The following is a 12036-nucleotide window of genomic DNA, read 5'->3' as shown; positions in this document are numbered from 1 at the left end:
AACTGCTTTTGTGTGCTAGTTTTCCAGAGAACTAGTATGGTGGTATTATGCTAGATGTTTTTTAGAAACTTCACTGGTTTGGAGGCTGCAGTTTTTTCCCCCATGAATCTTCAAAGGCAAATGGCACAGCTCATCCAACTTGGCTCTTACCTTCAATGAGTTCCCAGGAGGATAACTCTTAACTGAGCTGCTGCCTCCACCTTCTTTCATCTTGCATGCTAGGAAGCAGGAGAGTAAGGTTTCAGCTTTGTGTGTGAGCAGAATCCCTTGAGCCAGGAGCAAGAAGCTCTTCCTTTCTGTAAGGATGGTAGTTTCACACTAAGAGATCTGTAAAGCCCACCGTTCTTTGTCTTCTGTGATACATGCAGACAGACATGGGCATCAGAGGCAAAAAGGAACAATAGCTTTGATTTTTTTCAGTCATACTGGTCTTGAAATTAAAACTTTGAGGGATTTGTCTTTTCTCGTTTAAAAGCATAAAGGTTACCTGAATGGTGTTCACCACTAAATAGGTTGAACTACCAGTGAAAAGCATTGAAAATATTTCCTCAATAGAACAACGTATTTTGGAGAGAGGGACAGTTTCTAACCACTCTTTAACATATATTTGGCTGGATTGATGTGTTGCTATCAAAGAGATTGAAGGAGCTGGTCATATTTATTCCAACTGCCCTGGACAGTTTGCCTGGAAGACCCTATATTAGATTTCTATGGAAATTTGGTGTGAATAGCATGACATTCTTCCCATGTAGTACTTACTGTCCATGAATAAATTGTGTTCTTCTGATGCTGTTCTTTTCTCATTTTATAATTCACTTAGTAAAGAATGCTCAGTTCAGTTCAGTTCAGTCGCTCAGTCGTGTCCGACTCTCCGCGACCCCATGAATCACAGCACGCCAGGCCTCCCTGTCCATCACCAACTCCCGGAGTACACCCAAACTCATGTCCACAGAGTTGGTGATGCCATCCAGCCATCTCATTCTCCGTCGTCCCCTTCTCCTCCCGCCCCCAACCTTTCCCAGCATCAGAGTCTTTTCCAGTGAGTCAACTCGTCTCATGAGGTGGCCAAAGTATTGGAGTTTCAGCTTCAGCATCAGTCCCTCCAATGAACATCCAGGATTGATCTCCTTTAGAATGGACTGGTTGGATCTCCTTGCAGTATAAGGGACTCTCAAGAGTCTTCTCCAACACCACAGTTCAAAAGCATCGATTCTTCGGCGATCAGCTTTCTTCACAGTCCAACTCTCACATCCATACATGACCACGGGAAAAACCATTGCCTTGACTAGACGGACCTTGGTCGGCAAAGTAATGTCTCTGCTTTTCAATATACTATCAAGGTTGGTCATAACTTTCCTTCCAAGGAGTAAGCGTCTTTTAATTTCATGGCTGCAATCAGCATCTGCAGTGATTTTGGAGCCCAAAAAAACAAAGTCTGACACTGTTTCCACTGTTTTTCCATCTATTTCCCATGAAGTGATGGGACCAGATGCCATGATCTTTGTTTTCTGAATGTTGAGTTTCAAGCCAACCTTTTCACTCTCCTCTTTCACTTTCATCAAGAGGCTTTTGAGTTCCTCTTCACTTTCTGCCATAAGGGTAGTGTCATCTGCATATCTGAGGTTATTGATATTTCTCCCAGCAATCTTGATTCCAGCTTGTGCTTCTTCCAGCCCAGCGTTCCTCATGATGTACTCTGCATATAAGTTAAATAAGCAAGGTGACAATATACAACCTTGACGTACACCTTTTCCTATTTGGAACCAGTCTGTTGTTCCATGTCCAGTTCTAACTGTTGCTTCCTGACCTGCATACAGGTTTCTCAAGAGGCAGGTCAGGTGGTCTGGGATTCCCATCTCTTTCAGAATGTTCCACAGTTTATTGTGATCCACACAGTCAAAGGCTTTGGCATAGTCAATGAAGCAGAAATAGATGTTTTTCTGAAACTCTCTTGCTTTCTCCATGATCCAGCGGATGTTGGCAATTTGATCTCTGGTGCCTCTGCCTTTTCTAAAACCTGCTTGAACATCTGGGAGTTCACGGTTTACATACTGCTGAAGCCTGGCTTGGAGAATTTTGAGCATGACTTTACTAGCGTGTGAGATGAGTGCTCACACGCTAGTAAAGAATGCTCACTGAAGTCTTTATCTGAGTGCGTTGTGAATTTGGAAGTTTTATTTTCTTAGCATATTTTAAATCCAGATTATTTTCTGCCATATGAATGGAAACTAGAATATGGGTCTCTTACTGCACTAAAAGTCTTAAGTTTTCATTAGCCTGCATTTTTAACTCTTCACTTTCTGCATGGAAAGCTATTTCACAGTTGAATTCTGTATAATTCATTAATATTGCACTGAAAACTTTCAAGGAATATGGGTGACTGGAAAAGAATCTTTTTACAGCTGTATTTACTGTGAACAGAAACATCTTTTTATTTATTTATTCATTTATTTATGACCGTGCTGTGTCTTGGTTGCTGTGCTGGGTCTTACTCTAGTTGCAATGAGTGGCAGCTACTCTTGTTGTGGAGCACGGCCTCTAGACATCTGGGCTTCAGTAGTTGTGGCTCACAGGCTTAGTTGCTCCACTGAACACAGAATCTTCCCAGACCAGGGATCTAACCTGTGTCCCCTGCCTTGGCAGGTGGACTCTTAACCACTGGACCCACAGCAAAGTCCCAGACAGAAACATCCTAAAACTAGCAAGTGCAACTTTGAAAAACCTGGAGGGTTCAAAGGAATAAGATGTCTCTAGCTTAAATAGTGGTGTAAAAAAGTATTTAGTTATAATTTTTGACTGCATTGGATCTTCGTTACTGTGCACAGGCTTTCTCTAGTTGTGGCAAGCGTGGGCAGCTCTCTAGTTGTGGTGCATGGGCTTCTCATTGCTGTGGCTTCTCTTGTTGCAGAGCACAGGCTCCAGGGCACGCAGAGTTAGTTCAGTAGTTGCTGTGCATGAGCTCAGTAGTTGCGGCAAACAGGCTTAGTTGCCCTGTGACATGTGGAATCTTCCCTGACCAGGGATTTAACCCATGTCTTCTGCATTGATTGGCAGATGGACCGCTAGGGAAGTCCTGATTGTTTCACTGATGCTCCCAAAGCCTTGATGTATATCTGGAATTAAATTGTAGGTTCCCAGTTTTGTCAAAGACAGTGTGGTAGGTGTCCAAGAAGAGTATAACTAAGATTGGAATCTGAGCGGTTTCTGTTTCCAAATTAAACCTTCTATTCTAGCTGACTGAATACTTGATAATATTCACAGGAAGGGAGTAAAATACAGTATACTAAAGGGACTTCCTTGGTGGTCCAGTGGCTAAGACTCCATGCTTGCAGTGCAGGGGGGCCCAGGTTCAGTCCTTGGTCAGGGAACTAGATTCTGTATGCTGCATCTAAAGAATCTGCATGTTGCCACGAAGATTGATGGTCCTGTGTGCTGCAGCTAAGACCCGGGACCTGGTGGAGCCAAATAAATAAATAAATTTGGCTGCATGAAGTCTTAGTTACAGCATTTAGGATCTTTAGTTGCAGCATGTGGAATCTAGTTTCCTGACCAGGGATCGAACCCAGGCCCCCTGCTTTGGGAGCCTTGAGTCTTAGCCACTGAACCACCAGGGAAGTCCCCAATAAGTAAATATTTTTAAAAAAGCAAAACGGAAGTGTCTGTAGTTATGTCACTTCTCTGCTGTCTTCTAGATTCAGTTGGGTTAAGAGTGTGAAAAGGACTGTTTAAGGGGCACTTTTATGGTACAAAGAGGTATTAGAGGAGAACAGTGTAGCTTTAAGCTGAAGAAGCCTTTGGAAGTGATCATTTTTTAAAGTTCATTATTATTGGAGTATAGTTGCTTTACTGGGAGTGATCATTTTAATTTTGTTATGGGGGCTGCTTACCATATCTATATGTTGCCTAGACTGCACATTAGTTTTTGCTGGTTGTTTTGAAAAACTTTGTGCTCTCTCTTTTGTTAATCTTTCTGAGTCAACTATTCTCAGTGTTGTGTATAATTCTGGTATCTGGATATGAGAAAGTAGTCTAGTATTGGTACTAATCTTGGGGTATTTTTACATAATTAGTTGAAATCTTCTGTGGTTAAACTGGAATAACTTTTGGTCATTTTAAAAAGTATAGTTCTACAGGTAGAAAGTTTTGGGTTCACATTTCTACTTTACCACTTAACTAGTTGTGAGACCTTCACTTCACTTCTCTGTGCCTGGCGGATAGTAACTCTGTACCTATTAAAAAATAATTGCCCATCATTCCTTACCTTAGCACCTGGCAACCTCCATTCTACTTTATGTATCTATGAATTTGAGTACTCTAAGGTCTTCATATAAGTAGAATCATAAAATATTTGTCCTTTTGTGTCTAGCTTACTTAATTTTAGCATAATACCTTCAAGGTTCATCTATGTTGTAGCATGTGTCAGAATTTCACTCCTTTTTAAGGCTGAATAATATTCCTTAAGACCCTGATGCTGGGAAAGATTGAAGGCAAAAGGAAAAGGAGGCAGCAGAGAATGAGATGGTTAGATAGTATCACTGACTCAGTGGACATGAATTTTAGCAAACTCCAGGAGATAGTGGAGGACAGGGGAGCCTGGCGTGCTGCAGTCCATGGGATTGCAGTCTTGCATACGACTTAGCAGCTGAACAATAGCAACAACTGTCTTATATTTTCTTTTGTGACTGTTCATTCCCACCAGCAATGTACCCATCATTCCCACCAGCAATGTACCCATTTTTAAATTGGGTTGTTTGTTTTGTTGTCATTGAGTGATAGGAATTCTTTTTACTAGATATTAATCCTGTATCAGATACATGATTGGCAAATACTTTCTCCCATTTTGTGAGTTATTTTTTACTTAGTTGATAATGTCCTTTGGTGCACAAAATTTTGATGAGATCCAGTTTACTGTTTGCTGTTTTTGGTGTCATATTCAAGAAATTGTTGTCAACTCTGTCATGGAGCTCTTTCCTCCTATGTTTCCTTCTAAGAGTTTTTTAATTTTATTTCTTATTTTTAGGTCTTTGATCCATTTTGAGTTAATTTTTGCATATGCTCCAAGGTAAGGGTCCAGTTTTATTCTTTGGCATGTGGATATCCAGTTTTTCCAGCACCATTTGTTGAAAAGACAGTCCTGTCTCCACTGAATGGTCTTGATATCCTTGTTGATAATCATTTGATCATATATGCAAAGGTTTATTTTTGGAGTCTGTAGTCTGTTCCATTGGAGAAGGAAATGGCAACCCACTCCAGTGTTCTTGCCTGGAGAATCCCAAGGGCGGGGGAGCCTGGTGGGCTTACGTCTATGGGGTCACACAGAGTCGGACACGACTGAAGTGACTTAGCAGCAGCAGTAGCAGTCTGTTCCATTGGTTTGTATGTCTGTCTGTATGCTCGTACCACACTGTTTCAGTAACTGGGGCTTTGTAATAAATTTTGAAGTCAGTAAGTGTAAGTCCTCTGACTCGTCTTCACTTTCAAGATTGTTTTGGCTATTTGAGATCCCTTGAGTTATGAGTTTTAGGCTGTGTTTTTCTTTTCATATCCCTTTTTTATATTGGGCCAAACAGTATAAAACTAAACTGAATGGGATCCTGTTACTGTAATATGGCAGCTGGTCCTTGTCATAGAAAGTTTTAATTTCATCCAGCTCCTTGGATCACGTATTTTTCTTTACAGTATTAGAAACAGGGTTACTCTGGATAACTTTTGCTCAAATAAATGAATTTGTTTGCTGTAGTTGGAGCATTTTGTTTATTGTTAAAAGTTTGGTTCGAATTTATTTATTTTTGGCTGCACTGGATCTTTGTTGCTGCATGTGGGCCTTCTCTAGTTGTGGTGAGCAGGGACTATTGTTTATTGAGGTGAACAGATTTCTCATTGTGGTGGTTTCTCTTGTGGCAGAGCACAGCCTCTAGGGCACACAGGCTTCAGTAGTGGTATATGGGCTTTAGTTGCCTGTGGCTTGTGGAATCTTCCTGGACTACGGATCAAATCCGTGTCCCCTGCATTGACAGGTGGATTCCTATCTACTGTGCTACCAACGAAGTCCAGCGGTGGCTTTTCATTTTGCACAGCATGTTCTCTAGGGCACTTGGGCTGGGCTTCAGTAGTTGCAGTTCACTGGCTCTAGAGTGTGGACTCAGAAGTTGTGGCACAACTTCTGCGCTTAGTTGCCCCTCAGCATGTGGGCTTTTTCCAGACTGGGGATTGAACCGTGTCCCATGAACTGGCAAGTGTATTCTTAACCAGTGGACCACCAGGGAAGTCCTCAAATTAAAAAAAAAAAAAGAAAATCAAGACACACAGAAGTTTCTCATCACTTCTCACCTGCCTAGTTTTAAACATCATCTTTGTTTTTCCTTTTCTGTCATTTCAGAATTTTCTATGTATATGCAGCATATGTGAATTTCTTTTAGTTTTTCTTTTTACACAAAAGATAGCTTTCTACATCTTTTTTTAATTTAGTAATATAGGAGATTCTTTTCAAATCTATATATAGAGAATTTGCTTATTCTTTAAATGAAAATTTTGAGGGTGAAAATCTTTTCATGGATATCAGAACTTTGTTGGGAAAGAATCTTCAAGTTCATGGCTTTGTACCTTTCCTATTGTCTTCAAGTCTTGCTCTTTATTGCTGTTATTCTCTTAGCATTGAATAAACATAATTTGAGTACCGCTATGTTATTAAACTTAATTTAGGAGTGCTGATTACCTAGTTTATAAAGTCTGTTTTGTTTTATCATCTGTAGTCTTAAGTCCCAAATTATATCAGAAAACCCAGGTCTCCAATAAGTGATACAGGGTTATTTTTCTAGTTCCTAGAGTATATAGACGGAGAAGGCAATGGCAAGCCACTCCAGTACTCTTGCCTAGAAAATCCCATCGATTGAGGAGCCTGGTAGGCTGCAGTCCGTGGGGTTGCTAAGGGTCGGACACGACTGAGTGACTTCACGTTCACTTTTCACTTTCACACATTGGAGAAGGCAATGGCAACCCACTCCAGTGTTCTTGCCTGGAGAATCCCAGGGACAGGGGAGCCGGGTGGGCTTCCGTATAAGGGGTCACACGCAGTCGGACACGACTGAAGTGACTTGGCAGCAGCAGAGTTTATAGACACCAGGTGGTTTTTCTCTATCCTGGACTAGTTTGGTCTAGAAAAAAAGACTGATAAAGAGAAAACTTGGATCTCTTTACCCCTGTGTCAGCGGTCTGTTTACTTTGTAACCACTTAAATCTGCTGGTTTTGGGGAACTGAAAAAGCCTGGCTGTTCATATATTCATATGAACATTCATAGGTATTAGATATTATGTAAAAGACATACACATAAGTGTTGTATAGCAAGTAAAGATTAATTATAAAACTTCAGTCCTCAAGAAGATACATAGTCCAGAAGAGAAGACATGTATTAAAATAACTACAATATTAGATACAGTGTGTTTATAAATTAAGTGACCAACATATTAGGAAACAACATATCAGCACCTTTTACAGCTTGGTTCAGAGTGTGATTTAAGCTTACCAAATCCTGAAAATTCTACTTTCAAAAACCTCTCTTTATTCCATCTATCTGTATCTGTCCTAACTTGTGTTGTTTTAGCTTTCAGTTCAGTTCAGTTCAGTCGCTCAGTCGTGTCGAACTCTCCGCGACCCCATGAATCACAGCACACCAGGCCTCCCTGTCCATCACCAACTCCCGGAGTACACTCAAACTCATGTCCACAGAGTCGGTGATGCCATCCAGCCATCTCATTCTCCGTCGTCCCCTTCTCCTCCCGCCCCCAACCCTTCCCAGCATCAGAGACTTTTCCAGTGAGTCAACTCGTCGCATGAGGTGGCCAAAGTATTGGAGTTTCAGCTTTAGCATCAGTCCCTCCAATGAACATCCAGGATTGATCTCCTTTAGAATGGACTGGTTGGATCTCCTTGCAGTATAAGGGACTCTCAAGAGTCTTCTCCAACACCACAGTTCAAAAGCATCGATTCTTCGGCGATCAGCTTTCTTCACAGTCCAACTCTCACATCCATACATGACCACGGGAAAAACCATAGCCTTGACTAGACGGACCTTGGTTGGCAAAGTAATGTCTCTGCTTTTTAATATACTATCAAGGTTGGTCATAATTTTCCTTCCAAGGAGCAAGCGTCTTTTAATTTCATGGCTGCAATCAGCATCTGCAGTGATTTTGGAGCCCAAAAAAACAAAGTCTGACACTGTTTCCACTGTTTTTCCATCTATTTCCCATGTTTTAGCTTTAGCCATTGTAATTGCTTGCCCATATCACCTTAGATATGTCTCTTTTTTTTTGGCCACGTCTTGCGGCTTGCTGCATCTTAGTTTCCAAGCCAGGGATTGAACTAAGGCTCATGGCAGTGAAAGTGCCAAATCCTAATCGCTGGACCACCAGGGAATTCCCTTGGATAAGTTTTTAAATAATAACTAACATTACTGGGCTTTTTTATGTGTGAGTACTGTTTTAAGCACTTGACATTAACTTGTTTAATCCTCACAGTTCCTCCATTTTTACAATAAAAAAACTGAGGCACAAAGAGGTTAAGTGATTTCCCTAAGGTCACAGACCTAATAACTAAAAGAGCTGGGATACAGAATCAGGAAGTTTTGACTGTTCAGCTCAAATTGTTTAGCATTGTACCATACTATGTGTATGTGTGTATTACGTACATGTTTATCATTGTTTTGGTGACTGTACAGTATCTCATTGTATGGATATACTTTAGTTTGTACCCACTCTCTCCCCACTGAGGAATATTTAGGATGTTTCTAGTGTGTGCGTGTATTGTCATAACCAGGGTTCCGGTGAAACATCTTACATACATTTTAGTGTATCTGTAGGTAGAATTTCTTGAAATACAATTATTGGACCAAAGGGCATGCACATTGAAAATTTTGTCAGATATTAAATTATCCTCCTGTAATTTGTACCAGTTTACATTCATACCAGCAGGCTATGAAAGTTTCTAAAACAACTCAATTTAAATCTAAATTTGAGGGAAACAGCGTGGTTGGATAGTGATGAGTACTGTCTTCAAGTGCCTCTGTATCTTGTTAACATTTCTTTTCTTAAAAGCATATATCTCTGGATTTGATTATTGGCCATCTAACTGTAGCCAGTTGTTGGGAAGAGGAGTACACAGTTTAACAGAAAATTTTACTTGTTCGAAATGACCTTCAAACCAATCAGTTGTCAAATATGGGACTTCCCTTCGGGTCCAGTGGTTAAGAATCTGCCTGCCAATGCTGAAGACGCAAGTTCAATCCCTTGTCCTCAAACTGAGATTCCATATGCCGCAGGGCAACTGCTGAGCCTGTACTCTAGCATCCTCAAGCTGCAACTACGAAGCCCACATGCCTTAACTACTGAAGCCTGTGCTCTGCAACTAGAGAAGCTTCACTGCAATGAGAAGCCCACACACCACAGCCCATATGTTGCAGCAAAGACCCAGCACAACCAAAAATTTAAAAAAAAAAAAAAATTGTTAATCTAAACCTTTATAAAACTTTGGTAAGTTGATTTGTCACCACAGTCTTTTAAGATCAGGACAACCTCAATAAGAATGAGCATGTATAGTTTCCAGTTGACTGCTTTCATGGAAACTCCTTACTGGAGTCCCTATTAAACTCCCTGTGGGCAGAGGCAGAGAGCCAAACACTGCTAAATCACTGTTGTCAGAGAATGGGGATGTTAAGACAAATAAGACCAGATGCTTTATACAACTCAGATTTCCTTTCTAACTAGTTTTCCTGCTCATTGGTAAGTTGTTTGTCTTCTTCCTCATTTCCATTTCTCTGTTTTTAAAGTTAAGGTGATTTGTTTTATTCAGTAGATTTAAATTTTGTTTAGTGAACTTAGAACTTGCCCAGAGTAGGGTGTTATCTTTGGTGGTACCATGACCCCACATTCAGGGCCTATGGGCAGGAGTAAAATGAAACAAGCTTAGTTTTCATACACATCCCTAACCTGGTGACAGGAGATCTGATTAATTCAGTGGCATGCGTGCTGAGTCGCTTCAGTCCTATCTGACTCTTTGCGACCCTATGGACTGTAGCCTGCCAGGCCCTTGTGTCCATGGGATTCTCCAGATGTAGTCAAGGTTACTATCTCCTTTGAAGTGGAAAGAATATTAGAGACTGTTTCCATTAATTATTGGTGATGGTGATGTCTTGCTTCATTTCTACTCAGGAAATCTGTCATTTTATTTCCAAGGACTGAGTAATTGTCTTCTGGGCCTGTTAATATCTGTTCTATTAAGTTTTGGATTACTGTGATATTTCCTTCTGTTGACTGATCAAAGATTTAGATCTGCTGATCTTTGTCTTCCTTATTGCTTGACTCTGGTTTTGGGAAATGAAGAGGAAAAGAAACTGGAAACTCCAGATGTCTTATCATCAGTACTACCGGTTTATAGTGAAGTCTAAATGAAGACAACCGTGAATGAGTCTCTAATATTAAAATGTTGAAAGCTTAACAGTTTTTATATTTTTGGCAAATTTTATTTTTAAAATTTTCTTTTATCTCTTAGCTTTATAAGAAATATTTTTACGAAGGAGAGAGGATTTCTCTTCCATTTACTAAAATTGATCACTTTTTCTTCACTTTCATATTTTGGATAAAATTAGGCCAGAGCCACTTTTGAGACTTTGCTTGGAAAGAGATAATATCAATAAAGAGAAAGTGTTAGTGTGCATCAGAGTAAACTCTGTAGAGAGGAGACTTTTACCTTATTCACTGTTGTAGCTCTTGCACCTAAAACAGTGCCTGCCAAAAAAAAAAAAAAAAAAAAACAGTGCCTGCCATATAATATGTAATTGATTTGTTGAGTGAATAGGAAATAGAAAACTATACTGTGATACCTCATAGTTGGCATTCTTTATACCATTTAAGATGAATAAACTAGTTACATGTGTCAATTTGGATAAATGTCAAGGACCTTCCTGGTGGTTCCCTGGCTAAGACTCCACACTCCCAGGGCAGGGGCCCAGGTTTGATCCCTGGTCAAGGAAGTAGATTCCACATGTCATGGCTTCCCAGGTGGCTCAGAGGTAAAGAATCTGCTTGCCAGTGCAGGAGGTGCAGGTTCGATCCCTGGGTTGGGAAGTTGACCTGGAGGAGGAACTGGCAACCCACTTCAGTATTCTTGCCTGGAGAATTCTGTGGACAGGAGAGCCTGATGGCCTATAGTCTGTGGGATCACAAAAAATCAGATATGACTTAGCAACTGAGCATGGACACACATACCATCTAAGATGAGTAAACTAGTTAAATATATTAACTTGGATAATATCAGAGGTACTTTTAAAGAAAAAATTAAGTTGCAAAGTCATTACATATGTATATGATATAATACCATAAAACTTAAACTTGAAAAATGATGCAATATTTTTTATACAGATACAGCTGCACACATAAAGCAAAAGTACAAAAAAAAATGGACAGTGATAAATCAAACTCATTGTGATTACTTTGGGGAAAGGAAGAGAAAAACAGGATTGGAATAGTTACTCAGAGAGCTTCAGTTTTATTTGTAGTATTATATCTCTTAAAATAGTTGATAAGTAACTGGTTGTTTGTTATATTATTCTCTATACTTTTTGGTACAATTGAAATGTTTTAATAGTCAAATGAGAGGTTACAGATCAGAAATCAGCAAACCTAAGGGCTAGTAGGCCAGATTCTGCTTGTGTTTTGTCCAGCCCATGAGCTAAGAATTATGATTGCTTCTTATAGTTTTAAATGGTTTGGAAAAAATGAAAAGAAGGGACTTCCCTGGTGGTCCAGTGGTTAAGACTCTGCCTGTCGAAGCTGGGGACAACGTGTCCAATCCCTGGTCACAGAAGATTCTACGTGCCGTGGGTCATCTGAGCCTGCGCGCCACAACTGCCAGAGCCCTAGAGTCCTAGAGCCTGTGCTCTGTGACAACAGAAGCCCCATTTGCTGTAGCTCAGAAGAGAAGCAATGAAGACCCAGTGCAGTCAAAAAAAAAAAAATTGAAAGAAGGATATTTCATATTTCAAT

General features: G+C 40.2%; 1 protein-coding gene across 6 annotated transcripts in view; it reads left to right on the top strand.

Annotated features, from left to right (window-relative positions):
- Positions 1–12036, top strand: part of GATAD2B (GATA zinc finger domain containing 2B) — an 81428-nt gene that overhangs the window by 7871 nt on the left and 61521 nt on the right. The window contains exon 2 of one of the 6 annotated variants that reach the window (XM_055403908.2): positions 5021–5062. The exons of the other annotated variants lie outside the window; for them this stretch is intronic. The gene's annotated coding sequence lies outside the window, so the exon portion shown is untranslated. The remainder of the gene's footprint in view (positions 1–5020; positions 5063–12036) is intronic. 6 annotated transcript variants of the gene reach the window in all.

Source organism: Moschus berezovskii, chromosome 4 (assembly GCF_049115385.1).
Source record: "Moschus berezovskii isolate FMDL1 chromosome 4, NW_MosBer_1.0, whole genome shotgun sequence".
NCBI lineage: Eukaryota > Metazoa > Chordata > Mammalia > Artiodactyla > Moschidae > Moschus > Moschus berezovskii.
This window is presented reverse-complemented; position numbering and strand designations above follow the sequence as displayed.